A 15,892-nucleotide genomic window follows, 5' to 3' on the forward strand; every position below is an offset into this window, starting at 1 on the left:
CTTCCTGCCCTGAAGTCTGTCCCTGTAGCCCTCCTTAGTGTCCCCTGTACATATTAAAAATAGTCTTGTTCTCGGGGAGTAGAGATTCTGGTCGGATTTAAATCAGAACTGCAGTCTCATATCCAATCTACAGCCCCTTCCTACTCCATGGCCCTGCGGCCCCTCCTTCCTCCCAGGATCCACCCTCCTGGCCGCTCTGAAGGTCCCTTTTCCAGCTTGGCGGGATGGAAGACATGACCAGCCCTTGCGTGGCTGTGCCTTTGCCACCAGGCTGTCCTCATTGGGACCCCGGCATGAATCGTTGGCCCGGCTAGGAGCCCTCCAGCTGAGCCCCTGTGACTCCCCCAGCCTCCTCTCCAGGGAGTCCCCACCTGGCTCAGGGTGGTGGTTTCATCTTCTTGGGCAGGAGGGACCCATTCAAGATGACCTACTCCTGGCTTCCTTCCAGTTTCAACCACAGACAATACCAAGTGTCTGTGAGGATGGGAAGAAATGGGAACCCTCCAATGCTGCTGGTGGGAATGTGAAACGGTGCAGCCAGAGAGCTTGGCTCCTCCTTAAAAGGTTAAAAGCAGAGTTACCATAAGATCCAGCAATTCCGCTGCTAGGTAGATACTCCAGAGAAATGAAGACAGGTCCTCAAACAAATACTGGTACATGAGTGTTCACAGCAGCGCTATTCATAACAGCCAGACAACATCAATGTCCATCAGCTGACGGATGGATGAAATGTGGCAGATACAATAGAATATTGTTTAAATAAAATATTAAATAGAATATTGTTTAGAAAACAGTGAAGTACTGATATTGACACATGCTACAACATAGATGAAATTTGAAAACAGTATGCTGAGTGAATACAGCCAGTCACCAAAATCACTTACTGCATGATTTTATTTGGACAAAATGCCCAGAATAGGAGAATCTATAGAGACAGAGTAGATTAGTGGTTTCCTGGGGTTGGAGGGGATGGGGATAAATGGGGGCTGATGACAGATGGGTACAGGGTTTCTTTTTGGATTGATTAAAATGTTCTAAAAAGGATTGTGGTGGTGGGCACACCGCTCTGGGAATATACTAAAAATACCTTAAATAGGTGAATAGTATGGTATGTGAGTTATGTCTCAATAAAGCTGTTAGAAAGAATAGCCCAGCCATGACTTGCCTTTCTAGAATAAAGAGACCCAGGTCCGGGGATGGGGGTGGGGGGGGCGGCTCCTTAGCATCTTACCTGCTCCTTCCTCCTTCCCGCTGTTGCTCAGGGTCCCACCTGCCTGGCTGTGGTCCCCTTGGCTCCTTGCTTCCTACAGCCCCCCATCCCCAGAGTAGGAGCAGAAGGTCTGCCCTCACTATCCCTGTAGCACCCCCATAGCCCCTGGCTCCCTGGAACCACTAGAACCTCAGCTGTAGTGGGCTCTCCTCCCACTGTGTGGTCCCCACCCAACAGTTCATTCGCACCAATGAGCTTGTGCCTGCCCACATCCATCCATCCACCCACCCACCCATCCACCCACCCATCCATCCACCCATCCATCCACCCATCCACCCACCCACCCACCCACCCATCCATCCATCCACCCACCCACCCATCCATCCACCCATCCATCCACCCATCCATCCATCCATCCACCCACCCATCCATCCACCCATCCATCCATCCATCCACCCACCCACCCATCCATCCACCCACCCATCCATCCATCCATCCACCCACCCATCCATCCACCCATCCATCCATCCATCCACCCACCCATCCATCCATCCATCCATCCACCCATCCATCCACCCATCCATCCACCCATCCATCCACCCACCCATCCATCCATCCATCCACCCACCCACCCATCCACCCATCCATCCACCCATCCATCCACCACCCACCCACCCATCCATCCATCCACCCACCCATCCATCCATCCATCCATCCACCCACCCACCCATCCATCCATCCACCCATCCACCCACCCATCCATCCATCCACCACCCACCCCCCCATCCAACACCCACCCACCCATCCAACACCCACCCATCCATCCATCTCTTAGTCTATTCAAGCTGCTATAATAAAAATACCCAATACACTTGGGTGGTTTATAAACAACACAAATTTATTTATTCCCTCCAGTTCTGGAGGCTGGATGTCAAAGATCAAGGTGCTGGCAGATTTAGTGTCTAGTGAGGACCTCTTTCTGATTCATAGATGGCAGACTTCTCGCTGTGTCCTTACATGGCAGAAGCGGGGAAGGAGCCCTCTGGGGTCTCTTCTATAAGGACACTAATCCCATCCATGAAGCCTCCACCCTCATGACCTCATCACCCCAAAGCCCCCACCTCCTCATACCATCACCCTGTGGGGGGCGTGGGGCATTAGGATTTCAACATAGGAATTTTGGAACACACACATTTAGTCTATAGCACCATGCATCCTTCTATCTGCCCTCTCATCCCAGCTATCCATCCATCCATCCACCCACCCACCACTCACCTACCCACCCACCCACTCGACCCTCCATCTACCCCGCAAGCGCTCAGTGAGCACCTGCCGTGTCCGCCTCCGTCTGGTGGGAAGACAGCTGAGTAAACAGACAGTGACAACTGGATATCTAGGGCCAAGAGAGAGAACATTTCCCACTTGGGTTCTGAAAACATGAGTCCACACGCCTTCTCTGCTCTGGGCTGCGTCTCCAAGGTAGCTGACCTGACCTATTTTCCCCTCTACACCCAAATTGCTCCTCCTGGATTCCAAGGAGGCAGAAGGTGCCTGATCTGGGCTGAGACCAGGGCACTCAAAGCCCACACAGGCCCCAGCTGCCTCCCTGACTGGCCACACGACCTCAAGCAGTTTGCTGTCCCCCCACTTGGTCCCCGCTGCCCACACTGTGAAGGGACCGGGTTGGCTGCTTTCCAAGGCCCCTGCTGGGACTGGGCCACTTCTGCCACACATGGAACAGGTTGCCCGCCACTGAGCACGAGGCCTGCCTCTCTGAGTTCAGGGGTCCCTGGGCCTCTGTGGCTCCTTTGCTCCCACCTGTGCTGGGGCTACGGCACTGGTTCCGCCTCTTCCCCTAAACACCACAAACTGTCCTGTGCACCTTGACCCTGGAGCCCTGCTGAGCACCCAGCGCAGGGCCGGCGACACGGCGAGCAGTCGTGCAGTTTGGCCCGACGTTTTGCAGGGCACGCACTTGGTTCTGCTCTGCAGTAGCTATCTGGAAACTCTTCATCATTTTTGAACAAGAGCCCCTGCGTTTGGCCCCGCGGGTCCTCCCCATGGTCCTGCTGCCCAGGAACCCAAGCCCAGCCTGGGGAGCCCTGGCTCAGGCCACGCCCCCGTGTTCCTGTGTGGGAGGAGGGCTGGGGGTGACTCGGGGCTGGGACTTGCCCTCTCTGCCGGTCAGGGATGGAAGCTTGTCAGGTGTGCATTTCCAGTGCCCCCCACCCACCCCCGCTTGGAGACAATCGCTGGTCAGGAGCAAAATCATCTCTCTTCACGAGGGCATCAAAGCCGGGGTGCCGCCCGGGGTGCCTGCAGTAGATGAACAGAGGGTACCCAGAAGGGATGGGCACGGACTTTTCAAGCCAGGACAGTGTCAGAGCCTGGGTCACCTTCTGTAAAGTATAGCTTCCCTGGGGCCCAAGGCTCAGAGCTGTCACAGGGCCACCTGGTGCAGGTCAGTGTGAGTATCGGACAATGAAATGCCAACCAGAACAGCCTTCTGTAGTTTCGTCCAGAGGGGCCTAAACTCCCGTCCCGGCTCTCCTTGCATGTGAACGGAGCCATTGAGAACAACTTCCGGCCTCAGGTTTCCCATCTGCGCAGTGGGTGTAATCTCATCGGCCTCCAGGGTTGGGGGTGGTGGGGTGTCGTAACTGCTCTGGGAGGCCTGCGAGAGCCCACAGTGTTGTGCTGTTTTTGGACAGGACCACAGATGCGGGCCCTGTGCTGGCACAGAGGAGGCATTCAAGGAAAGCCGGTTACATGAAGGAAGGCAGGAACACATGGGTGGTGTGAGCTCCAGCAATGCGCCCAGACGCAAGGTTGCCAGGCTCGGGCCCTGTGGTGAGGCAAGGCCATGGCTGGGAGGGAGGGTGGGAGGGAGATGGGGCAGGAATGTCAAGGGGAAGAAGGAGCTGGCTGGCACTCAGGAAGGAGCAGTAAGTAAGCAGTGCCCAGGGGATTAGGAAAGCACCAAGCGGAAAGGAGAGGTGTGGAGGGCCCTTCACAAATCAGATGGGAAGCAGATTAGATGCTGAATCAGTTGAAGAGTCTCCAGCCGGATCAAAGGTGCTTCTGGGGGATGTGGATGGCTATTCGGGGTCAGGCTGGAAGGAGGAGGGTGCCATGTGGCTGGGGAGCTGGGCCAGCTGGGACCTGCCTGGTGCCCACCTGGATGCCTGCCGTGCCCCTCGAGCTGGGTCCTGCATTTGCCAGCTCTGTGGCCAGACCTCCTAGACCCTGGGGGCCCCAGAGACTCCTGGCTGGGGGAGAGCATAGCGGGGCGAGGAGAGGTCTCAGAGGGCAAACCCCGCCTGCTTTATTCCTCCCCAGGGGACCCAGCCACCTGTCTAGGCCTTCCCGATGCCTCCTGAAGCTTTTGTCTCGGGCTGCGGGCTGCAGCCTCTGCTGGGCTGTGGGGCACTGAGCTGTCTCTCCAGGGGCCCAGGTGGGGAAGCCGTCTGGCTCCCATGTCCTTGGTGGTGGTTCGTGGGCTTTGATACCATGTTAATCCTCAGAGGAGGGAGACAATGGCAGGCATCAGTCACTGAGTGTGGGTGGGGGGATGCCAGGAGCCCACGCCCAGTACCTGGAGCTTTCTAAGCAACCTCCTCTGGCCCCAACCCCACACCAGGCTGGGCCGGAGCCAGGAACCTAGCCCTTCGGGGCTTTGTGGGCAACTTGGGCAGTGTTTCTTAAAGAGGGTTTCAAGGAACACTGGTCCCATAAAATGTTCCAGGGAAAGAATTTCCGGGGTCAGATTAGCTTGAAAAACTCTGCTTCCTCCTGTTGGAGGCTCATCGTAGAGGCTCTGACCAGTCCTCAGTAAAGACTGCTTCGTCCTGTGATTCCCAAACTTCTTTGATCCTACTGATGTCCCGTGGAACTAGAGGTGGCTTTGGGAAACGTGTATCTGTGTTCTCTCCAAGCTAAGCGGGTGTCTGCAGTGCTGTGATCTTTATTTTCTCGAGTGGATTTTGTCTGCAGGGTGGGTCAGGTGCTGCCCTTGTCCCACACTGCAGATGCTGCATCGTTCCCCTTGCGGGGTGGGGCAGGGATAGGCATCAGCGACCCTCCAGAATCCTCCACACTGTGTGGGGCAGCGGAGCGTCTGCTCCCTCGGGAAGGAACACCTTTCTGCCTCTCTGGTGGGAAGGAAAAGCTCTGTCCTGATTGGGTGCTGGGGGTCCCACACTGTTACAAAAACCATCAGAGCGGGTCTCTCCTCAGGCTGTTGGCCCCTGGAGAGTCTGGGGACAGGGGGTCCCCCCAATCCTGCCCAGGAAAGGGAGAAAAATGGGAGGGCAGAGAGGACCCCGGGGCCCAGCAATGCCGGCTGTGCACAGTGGAGGCTGGGAAAGAGATGCCGGGGCAGAGAGGGGCTTCCCAGACCTCTGGTCCAAAGCTGGACAACCCGGAGCTGACCAGAGACCAGTGAGGAGCCAGTGGATATGGACGGTCTGCACGTGGTGGCAGGGAGCCACTCAGGGAGGTCACAGCGAGGGAGCCGGCCGGGTGCAAGGCCATTTGGGAAGGGTGGGATCAAGGGAATTTCAGGCCCCTGGTCAGGCCAAGGGGGATCCCCAGAGGCGGCAGAGTGCAGGTTTGGGCACGAAAGGGGGACCCCTGCCTAGGCTCACCTCCTCCCCAGCTTTTCCACCCCAGCCTTCATGTGAGACTTCCAGAAGTATCTGAACTTCCCGAGGAGCAGCCGGCAGAGGCTCTGCTCTCCTGGCCTTGGTGGGCTGGCAGCCCCTCCACACACCCACAGGGAGGGCCAGCCAGGAGCCTGGCCCACAGCCAGCCCCACGTGCTCTGTGGCTGGACGGCTGCGAGGGTGTTGGGTGGGCTCAGTTTGCCGAGTGGTGCAATGGGAGGCGCAGAGCCTTGGGAGGAGCTGGGGCCCCGGGCCTGTGCCAGGCGGGGATCCTGTCGTCAGGGCCCCTCCCCGGCAGCCGACGCAGCGTGGGAACGCTCGGGCTCAGGCTGCGAACGTTCCCGAAGATTGACAAGGTCCAGGGCCTGCGCTCTGCCTCCCGGGGGAGAGGATTGACGGCTGATCAGTGGGGGGCGGGTAGCCCGGGCAGGGTGTGCTGGGAAGAGCGAGCCCCTGACTTCCACTGCGCCCCTCCCACTCCTCCCAGGCCTGGCCCCTCAGTTTGGATATCGGAGGGAAGGGCTGGGGCCCCCGCACTGCGACCCTGAGACGGTGGCTGCATTATGGCGGGAGGTCAGCTCCAGGCAGCCACCCTGCCAAGGCCGTGGTGAGCACAGCAGGGGAGAAGGGTGCCTGTGAAGGGACCCTGGCTCCCTCCGCCTGCCCAGGTCTTCCGCTGCCCCCCCCGGGGCACGTGTGGCTCATCGTGGCTCCCAAACCCCCTCCACTCCTTCCACAGCCCCCCACCACCAGGCCCAGGACCCCCCAGACTCCTGCCCCATAAAAATCCCCATGTTCCTCACGCACCCCATCTTCCAAACGGACTCAGGATAGAGATGGGAAGGTGGCCCCAGAAGAGGGCTTGACCTTGGCCCAGCGCACATCTGAGAGGCAGACGCCTTCGGCCAGGTGAGGTTAAGAGCCCTGCCCAGCCGCCTTTCCAGCGCGGGCTCCGGTGACTTGGGTTTTCTTGGCCAGAATCTCAGTCTGCTGAAGCTGGATGAGCCCCGGAGACAGTCCCAGCCCGTGTGTCCGGAGACCCCTCACCTCTGAGAAGTAGCGCCGGGGTCTATAAGGGGGCCTCCAGGGCTCCGCCGGCGGCAGCCGAGCGACTCCACCTACACCTGCCTGGGTTTTCACTCTGTCCGATTGCCCACCTGTGGCAGAGTCCCCAGGATGGGCAGGGCCCTCCAGGGATACATGCCAGGTCAGTGTCAAGGCTGGAGGTGTGTCCCCAGCCCAGGCCTCTCCCTCCAGCTTCTCTAGTTGGGAGGGAAAGTGGCAGCTGCCTCCCCTCTGCCTGCCACAGGGCTGTTGGCACAGTAGCAGGGACACTGGTTCTATAAGGTGACTCTGACCTTCCCCAGGCAGCACCTGGACCACAGAGCTGGACCTCAGCTTGGGACGGGTTTTGGGTATTTGAGAAAATCTCTTGCACAGCTAGAGTTGGAGCAGGTGGGACCTATCTGTCCCCTCACCCACCTAACTTTCAATCCATCTCTCCATCCAGACAGACTTCTATCCTTCATTCCAATCCTCCAGGTACTCAGCCACCCATCCATTGGCTCGTCGATCCATTCATTGCTTATTTATCCATCTATCCATCCATCTTTTGGCCCATGCATTCACAGGTTTATCCATCCATCCATCCATCCATCCATCCATCCATCCATCCATCCATCCATCTATCTATCCCTCTGTCTTCCCACCCTATTTATAAATGTGGCTCTCATTTACCCAACCACCTATCCATCTATCTGTCCAATTATGCCACTGTCCATCCACCTGTCCATTCATTGATCCAGCCAAATGTCCATGAACAGATAATGTCACACAAGGCTGCCACATTGGTCACAAAGCGCAGAGTGACACCATTTCTTGGATCGTACGACGATCCCTACTTAGGTGAAAACACTGGGGCATAGGAGGCAGCATGTATATTGGAAATAACGACTCACGGTCAGACTGACATGGGCTCAAACCCTAACTCCATCCTCTCTTGAGTTGTGTGGTCTTGGGTCAGTCATTTGCCTCTCTGAGCCTCAGTTTCTTCCTGTGTAAAACAAGGATATGAACATTGAGATTGTTCTGGGAATTAAAGATAAAAGGGGTAACGTTTTCCTGCACATAGTAGGTTCTTTTTTTCTTGACGAGCAAACATTAATTTCTCACAGTTCTGGAGGCTGGGAAGTCCAAGATCCAGGTGCTGGCAGATCCAGTGCCTGGTGAGACCCCTCTTGGCTTTGCAGGCAGCCATCCTCTCGTGTCCTCACACGGTGGAGGACAGAGAGAGGGCTGCACATAGTAGGTCCTTAATAAAAGTTTGTGCCCTGGAGGAACAACCGCTGAACCCAGGCTGTGCCCAGGGCTCGTTCCTCTAGTCTCAGAGCTCTTTGCCGTCCCGTTCAGCTGGCCATCTGCTCATCCAGTGCAGCTGGGTGACGCCAACAGCAGCCTGAGCTTCGGAGCCGTGGGGGGCCATCGGACGCTTGCCACCCGGAGGTGGCCTGGGCCCGGCCTCCCCCGGCCAAGGCTGGCTGCTGCAACCCAAGCAGGCAACCCAAAGGTGCATGGCCTGTGCTCCCAGGTCATAGTGTCCCTCTAGTCCCTGCCGACGTGCCCCTACCCCAGCCCAGCTGCCAGGCCCAGGAGGCGTGCACACAGAGCATGGAGCAGGAACCGAGCCAAAGCCCTCTGAGCTCATCTCTGCCCGACCGACCAGGCAGGCCTGTCCCTTCCCCACGGTAGGTAAATACAGGCATCTAGTTACGTGGCAACGTGGCCGGTCTGCGGTGGCGGGGGAGGCAGCTTACAGAACGGCAGCGTGGCGCTTGGGCGCTACAGGAGAGGGAGGCCCCCTTCATGATGTGGCTGGTACCCTGGTGCCCACCCCTGGGGGTTACTTGTTTGATCCAGGAGCCGCGGATGGCCCAGGCAGCAGGACGTCCAGATACAAGGACATCTCTGTGCAGCCCTCCTGGAGTCACACACAGGTCTGCAGGCTCACCGCTGCCCAGCCGGCATCGCCAGTGCTCTCACGGAATCCTCCCACTGTCCCCACTTTACGGATGGGGCAGCTGACCCCCAGAGAGGAGAGATGCTTGTTCAAGAGAAGGGTTGGTCTAGGGCTGAGACCCCTGCTCTGGGCAGCCTGCCCTTAGCTTGGCCAGCCCTGGGGTCCCTGGGGTCTTCCCCAGCTCCTGTCTCAGGAGCTCCGAGGCTGGCAGCCCCCAGGTAAGGCGAGGTGACCAGGCTATGACAGACCCCATCCTCCCACCGCCTCCTCTCGATCACGTGGCTCAGGGTCAGAAATGCACCCACACTTTCCTCCTCCTCTGCCTGAGGAACCCCTGGGTGCCCTGCCCAAGCCCACTCAGGCTGCCCCTCGGGGAAGCCCTCCCCGACCCCCGAGTCTCCAGGGCGAGGCTCCTGGGGGTCTGTGGACCTCAGGCTCTTCTGCCACAGGGGAGAGTGATCCCGGGAATCACTTTGCAGATTAGGCGAGAAAACTATTATAAAGCTCGTTCCGTGTCCCTCACACGCAGAAAGGGCCCAACACATAGAAGTTCTAAAATCATAGCTCAGACGGGCACCGATGCACCTCAGTAACCCAGTCTTTCTCAGGCAGCAGCTGTGCCCGGCTTCTCTTCGGCTCTCCTCCTGATGCAGGTCCAGTCCTGAGGGGAGGGAAAACCGCTGGGGACTGGTGGACGGATGGATGGATGGAAAATGGGACAAATAAATGGACACAAGATTTAATGGGAGAGAGGAAGAGGGGAGATGGAGAGAAAGTAGAGGTGGGAGGTGGTCCAGCTCCGTTAACCCCACAGGCTCTGGAGTCAGATGAAGCTCACATCCCAGCTGTGTGACTGGCTGGGGATATCACCTCCCTGTGTCTCATTTCTATTATTTGCACCTAGAAAAGGGAACATAACTGTACCCACCCCGGCACGCTGTTGTGAAGATTAAACAAAACGAGCATGCAGGGACCTATCTTCATACATGACACTCGGAAAATGACACTCCAGTTTCCTTCCTCCCGGACACCCCGGCTCCAGTTCCCAGCGAGGCCCGGTACCTCCCCGGCCATTCCTGCGCCGGGCGTGCCCCGCGTCCTCCCACCCCTGTCAAAATCCCCTGGATCAGCGCCTCTCCCAGGTATGTCCTGGTTATGTAATCACCGCGGAGCAGCTCCACGCCGGCCAGCTCTACCCTGGCTCCTGTTTGCTCATTGGCTCAGGGAAGAGCTCCATTCAGAAGAAATTGCTATTGTTACTCAGCCTTCCCATGGGAAAGCGGCATAGGGGAGGAGCTCAATGAACCGGCAGGGGAGGCGGGAGTGGTGGCAGAGGAGGAGGAGAGAGGGAAGCAGGCCCTGGCACAGCCCCGGGCTTTCTTGATACACACACAGGACTTACCATTCACTTGATCTCTTTAAAAACAAAAGCCTCAAAGAATTTTTTGCATGACTTGATTTTCTGATAAACCTGAAAAATGGTTAAGAAAAAGGCAGCCCATTATTCCACCCACTTCCTTAGTCATGACCTTTCACTTCACTTCTTACCATGTTTTGTTGACTTTACATTCGTTCATGAGCGTATGCATGCATCCATCCACATGTCCATCCATTTATCCACACATCCACCAATTCATCCCTCCATCCACCCATCCACACACCCACCCACCCATCCATCATCCATCCATCCATCGTCCATCCATTCACCCATCCATCCATCCACACACCCACCCACCCATCCATCAATCCATGGTCCATCCATCCGTCATCCATCTACCCATCTATCCATCCACATACCCACCTATCCATCATCCATCCATCCATCGTCCATCCACCCATCATCCATCTACCCACCCACCCACCCATCATCCAACCATCCATTGTCCATCCATCCATCATCCATCCATCCATCGTCCATCCACCCATCATCCATCTACCCACCCACCCACCCATCATCCAACCATCCATTGTCCATCCATCCATCATCCATCCATCCATCGTCCATCCATCCATCATCCATCTACCCACCCACTCACCCATCATCCAACCATCCATTGTCCATCCATCCATCATCCATCCATCCATCGTCCATCCATCCATCATCCATCTACCCCCCCACCCATCCGTCATTCATCCATCCATCGTCCATCCATCCATCCATCCATCACCCATCCATCCATCCATCATCCATCCATCCATCATCCATCTATCCTTCGTCCATCCACCCATCACCCATCTACCCATCCATGAATCCATCCCTTCTTTCACCTACCATGTATTGAGTTAGTAGTGGAAGAAATAGTGGACTAGAGTCTTGTGACCTGGCTTCTAGTCTTAGCACGGCCACAGTGTTGAAGCTGAGTGCTCTGTGCAGAAAGCAAGGTATGAGAGTGACAGCTACCCAGGTCTGGGTCTCACATCTGCCATTTTCACTCCTGTCTTTGGCTAAACCCTTCCCCTCTTTGAGCGTCAGCTTCCTCATCTGTGAAACAGAGCAGTAATGGTACTTGTCTTATTATTTTGAGGGCACGGTAAGAAAATTTACAGGGAGTTCCTGGAACCACGTGAGCCTTCCAGTAGGAGGTACTCAGGTCCTGTGCTTTGGGTGGGGGGGGCTGCCACGATGGGACAAGAGCTAGCCCTGGCCTTCAGGGCTTTCTGGGCAGTGGAGCAGAAAAAGACCCAGCCAGCATCAGAGGGGTGGAAACGAAGAAGAATGAAAGGATACAAAACCAGAGAGGCATGGTAAGGAAAGGTCTTGATGGCCGTGGTGATCATGGGTTTTGAGCAGGGTAGAACATGGTTGGATTAGTATTTTGGAAGGACCCTTCTGGCTGCTGTGGATTAGAAATGGGGTCCCACAGGGAGGGAAACCAGTTAGGAGACTGGTAGTTGCCTGGAGTAAAGATCATGAGACTAGAGATGATGGTGGGGGGTGGGGAATGTGACACTAAACTTCACAGATATTTTTTCTTCTAAATGTGAAAACTATGCAGGCAGCAGAATCGATGACCTGGGCCTCGGGTGACCTGGGTCACACCAGTTCCCTTGGTCATTTGGCAACACAGAACTCGTATCTTACCTTACCATCCTGTGTCTCTGGTAGACATTGCTAATCAATTGCGGCTCTCCTTCCCCTAGAGCCTAAAACCATGCCGCCCAATATGGTAGCCACCAGCCATCATTTAAAAATGGTTATTTAAATCTAAATCAAATCAAATGAAATCAAATGAATAATTCTGTTGCTGAAATGCAATAGTCACATTTCAAGGGCTGTACACCTACATGGGAAGAGCAGCTCCCTGTTGGCCGGAGCAGATACAGAACATTTCTGTCATCACAGATGTTCTCTTGGACTGTGCTGCCCTCATTGCTGGGAAGGACAGCAAACCCTCTGCCTTTTTGGGCCAAGAAGGCGTGAATTCTGCCAAACACCAGACTTGCCCGGGGGTCACATCTCACTGCAGGTTCCGTTTCCATCTGAATTTTACATACGGCAAGGTCAGCCTTGAAAGAGCAAGGTCCTTCTGGGCTGACCCTTCTCAAGTTCACTTTCTTGTCTCTAAGGAAAAAAAAAAAGTAAAACCCTTGCCATGCGGCCACACACATACGCAGAGAGTGTTGTTTCTGCCCTCAGCTCACTTGATTTCTTCAGCCTCCAGAGACCTGGTGCTTCTGTTCTGCATGTATTTTTAGTGCCTCTGGGTGAATGTCGTTGCCGCCAGAGGCTGACATTTCATACTCTGGGAACCCTGACCTGCTGCTTTCCGGTTGTGAGCTAAACCTGCTTTTTCATGCCCCAGAAGGAAAGAACAATGATCATTAATAATCAGCATCTTCTGGAAAATAGGAAATGGAGCCTTCATGATCCGAGGCTGCCCTTAACCCCAGCCGTGCTGCCTGCAGTGGCCACCGCATGGCCGATCCACCAAAGTTTCCGTGGCTGCCAGGGTTACACCCTGAGGCCACCAGCCATGCCAAAGCACGGACAGTGGGCAGTAGGCAGTGGCCTGGCCACATAACTAGGGGGAGGACGAGGCTGGGGCAGAGTCATAAAAACTTGATGGAGAAAAAAGCGTTTCCAACTTGTGTAGAGACCTGTGGCCCACCTCCAGAGACCGGCACAGGGAACACCCTCCCAGGGCAGGGTGGGGTGGAGGCAGGAGTAGGGGAGGATGCCTTGCTCTCGGCGGGCGGGGGTGTCTTTTTGCGCTGGGGAGATTGACTGATCCAAAATGCCGGAGCCTCTGACCCTGGGCTGGGTCCCGTGCTGGGTCCTGGGGGCCACAGAGGAAGGAGGACCAGGTAAGTGGTGGCAGGATATTGGGATAGGGAAGGAACACCGGCCAGCTGCTGGCTCAGGGATGGGGCAGAGGGGCATAGGGCCTCGCACCTGCCGGCAGGAACGAGGCTACAGGTTCCCCCAGTGCCCCTCCTCCCCAGGTGCACAGGCGGTCCCTCCAGCCCCTGTGGCAGTGGGAACCGAAGCTGGCCTGGCCTTTAGGGAAGAGGGGCGGGACTTGCCGAAATCACCTTTGACAAGGAAAGCAAAGGTCACGGGAACAATTCCTCCCTTTCACGCTGGGCGACCCGGCAGGAGTGTGCTGGAGCTGACAGAGGGTGGCAGCCCCTCCCAGGCAGCCCAAGACAAACAGGGTGGCAGGAAGTTCCCACGCTCCCAGGACTGGCGCCCAGGAGCCTCTGCAGTCACCTGCTGGGGGTTGGGGCTGCCAGGAGGGCGGGGCCTCAGCCACCCACAGGTGAGCCTGGAGCCCCACAGCCTGGGGGCGGGGTCAGCTGAGCACATGCGCTGACACCTACTCGGTGACTTGCACTTTGCAAACACCACCTCCCTGAGTCCTTACAGAAATCCTGCTAGGTTAACATTATGGTCTTCAGTTCACAGAATAGGAACCTGAGACCCAGAGAGGTTAAGTGACTTCCTTTGGGTCACACAGCCCCAAAAGGGAAGAGTCAGGATTTGGGCTCAGGCTCCTCTGGTTTCGAAGTCTGTGCCCTTCAGTCATGTATTCACTCAGCAAACCTTTGCTGACCCCCTCCTGTGTGCCAGGCTCTTAGCCAGGGGCCAGGATGGAAATGTAATCAGGGCCATGGTCCCGTGGGCAACCTCGTGTCTCATTTCACAGCAAAAGTCCACATTAGCAGTGACCTAGGGCTCCATCTGCAAAGGGTGAGTGGGTCCCTAAACCGACCTCAGTGGAATATGCTAGGTGATAGGACAGCACACCCAGCTGTGGGGAGAAGGCGCTGGAGGAACACAACAGCCTCAACTCCTAGATTTTTGTTCCAGTGCTACTTCTGCTGATCTCTGGGCTGGGATGGGTGGCCTGGGGTGGGTGTCTCCCTACCCTTGAAATCGGGGTGACCGAGAGCTAGCTCCTCTAACCCCATGAGCACTTGCTTCGAAAGGAGTAGACGAACTGACCAGGGAGCCCAGGCCACGGCCACACGTGGGTCACCTCTCCCAAGCCACTCAGAGATGCTCCCGGGCTGGAGCTCTTGGAGGGCAGGGCTGCCCCTTTGCTTGAGGGACATTGACCCAGGGCTGGCCGTGGGCAGGCTCGGGGGTCCCAGAGGTGCAGACCGCCCCACCACCACCTCAGCACCCAGCACAGACCTGGCGTGGAGTAGGTGCACAGGAAGAGCCAGCTGAATGATTGTGGCCACTGCTGGGTCACCAGCTGTCGCTGCTGCCCCTGTGGACAAAGGCTTCCAAGCGTCCCTGGGGCTTTGAGGGTCTTCAGGTCTCGGAGGACCCCACACAGCTGCCTCACGGGGACCACACTGCTGCCGGTACCCCCAAACAGAGCACCATCTTGCCGGTTCATCATGCCACCTCAGAGCCCATGTTTATGACGAGGTTAAGTTGGGTCAAAGGGCACCTCTCAGGCTGGAGTTTGGGACAGCAGCGGCTCCTGGAGCCCAGATGAGGGTGGGAGCTGAGAGCCTGGGATGGAGGGTGAAGCGAGGCTCTCCCCATCGCGGGCCCCCAGCCAGGAATCCAGTGGGACAGTATGGCCCCTCTCACCTCTCAGATTCCAGACTCGCAAGGTCAGGAACCACTGACGCTGTGGCCAAAGGGCACGTGCTCAAGAATGACCCGTCCTCTGAGGGCCGGCTTTCCCTTCCCCGCAGGAATGGGGAGTCAGGCCTGGAGTCAGGGCACAGCCCTGCCCACTCACTTGTTCCACTGCCCATCCACTTATCCACCCTTCCAACGAACACTTACCATCGTCCGTCCAAAGGTACGCAGCTATCCCATCAGGTTACCCACCCGCCAACCAGCCGTTCACACAGGCGTCCATCCTGTCATCTGACCACCGGTCCACCTATTGACTCACCGCACCCTCCACTGACTGTCCATCTACTCACTTAGCCTTCACCTGCCCATTGAGTTGTCCCTCTGTCCACGTTTTGATGCACCTGCACATCCGTCCACTCCCTCAAACCCCTAGTGCCAGGCCTGAGGCCATCCGTGGGCACAAGGCAAGGTTGGCTGGCATTAATTCCGGGTGATGTAGCCAAAACCAAGTTGGTTCAAAGCAAACACTTTGTCACTGGCTTTGCGGCTTTCCCTCCAGCCACACCTGCCCTTCCTGTCCTGGGAAGAAGTCAAAAGGCATGGAGGGTGGGGAAGCGTGGGCTTTGGGTCTCTGCCATTTATTAGCTGCGTGACCTTGGACTTGGTAACTTTTCCATGTTGTATGACGTGAAGATTCACTCCAGCACGTCTTCGCTGAGCCACTGTAACAGCGAAATGCCCACCATAAGTAATCTGCGTCATTGCCATGATTAATTATCACTGACGGAGGCTGCACTGTCCAATGTCATCTGATGGTACTAGAAAGAAAGGTTGCTGGGATTCCCGAATGCCAGGTTCGTGAAAAAACATCTCTTTCTGCAGCTTTTCCTTCACCCAAGCCTTCCTTTTTGTAGCTGGCCGGGTCTCGTTTTCAATTGCACATTTCTTTTTTATTTAAGC

The sequence above is a fragment of the Delphinus delphis genome, chromosome 8, assembly GCF_949987515.2.
Source record: "Delphinus delphis chromosome 8, mDelDel1.2, whole genome shotgun sequence".
Taxonomy (NCBI): Eukaryota; Metazoa; Chordata; class Mammalia; order Artiodactyla; family Delphinidae; genus Delphinus; species Delphinus delphis.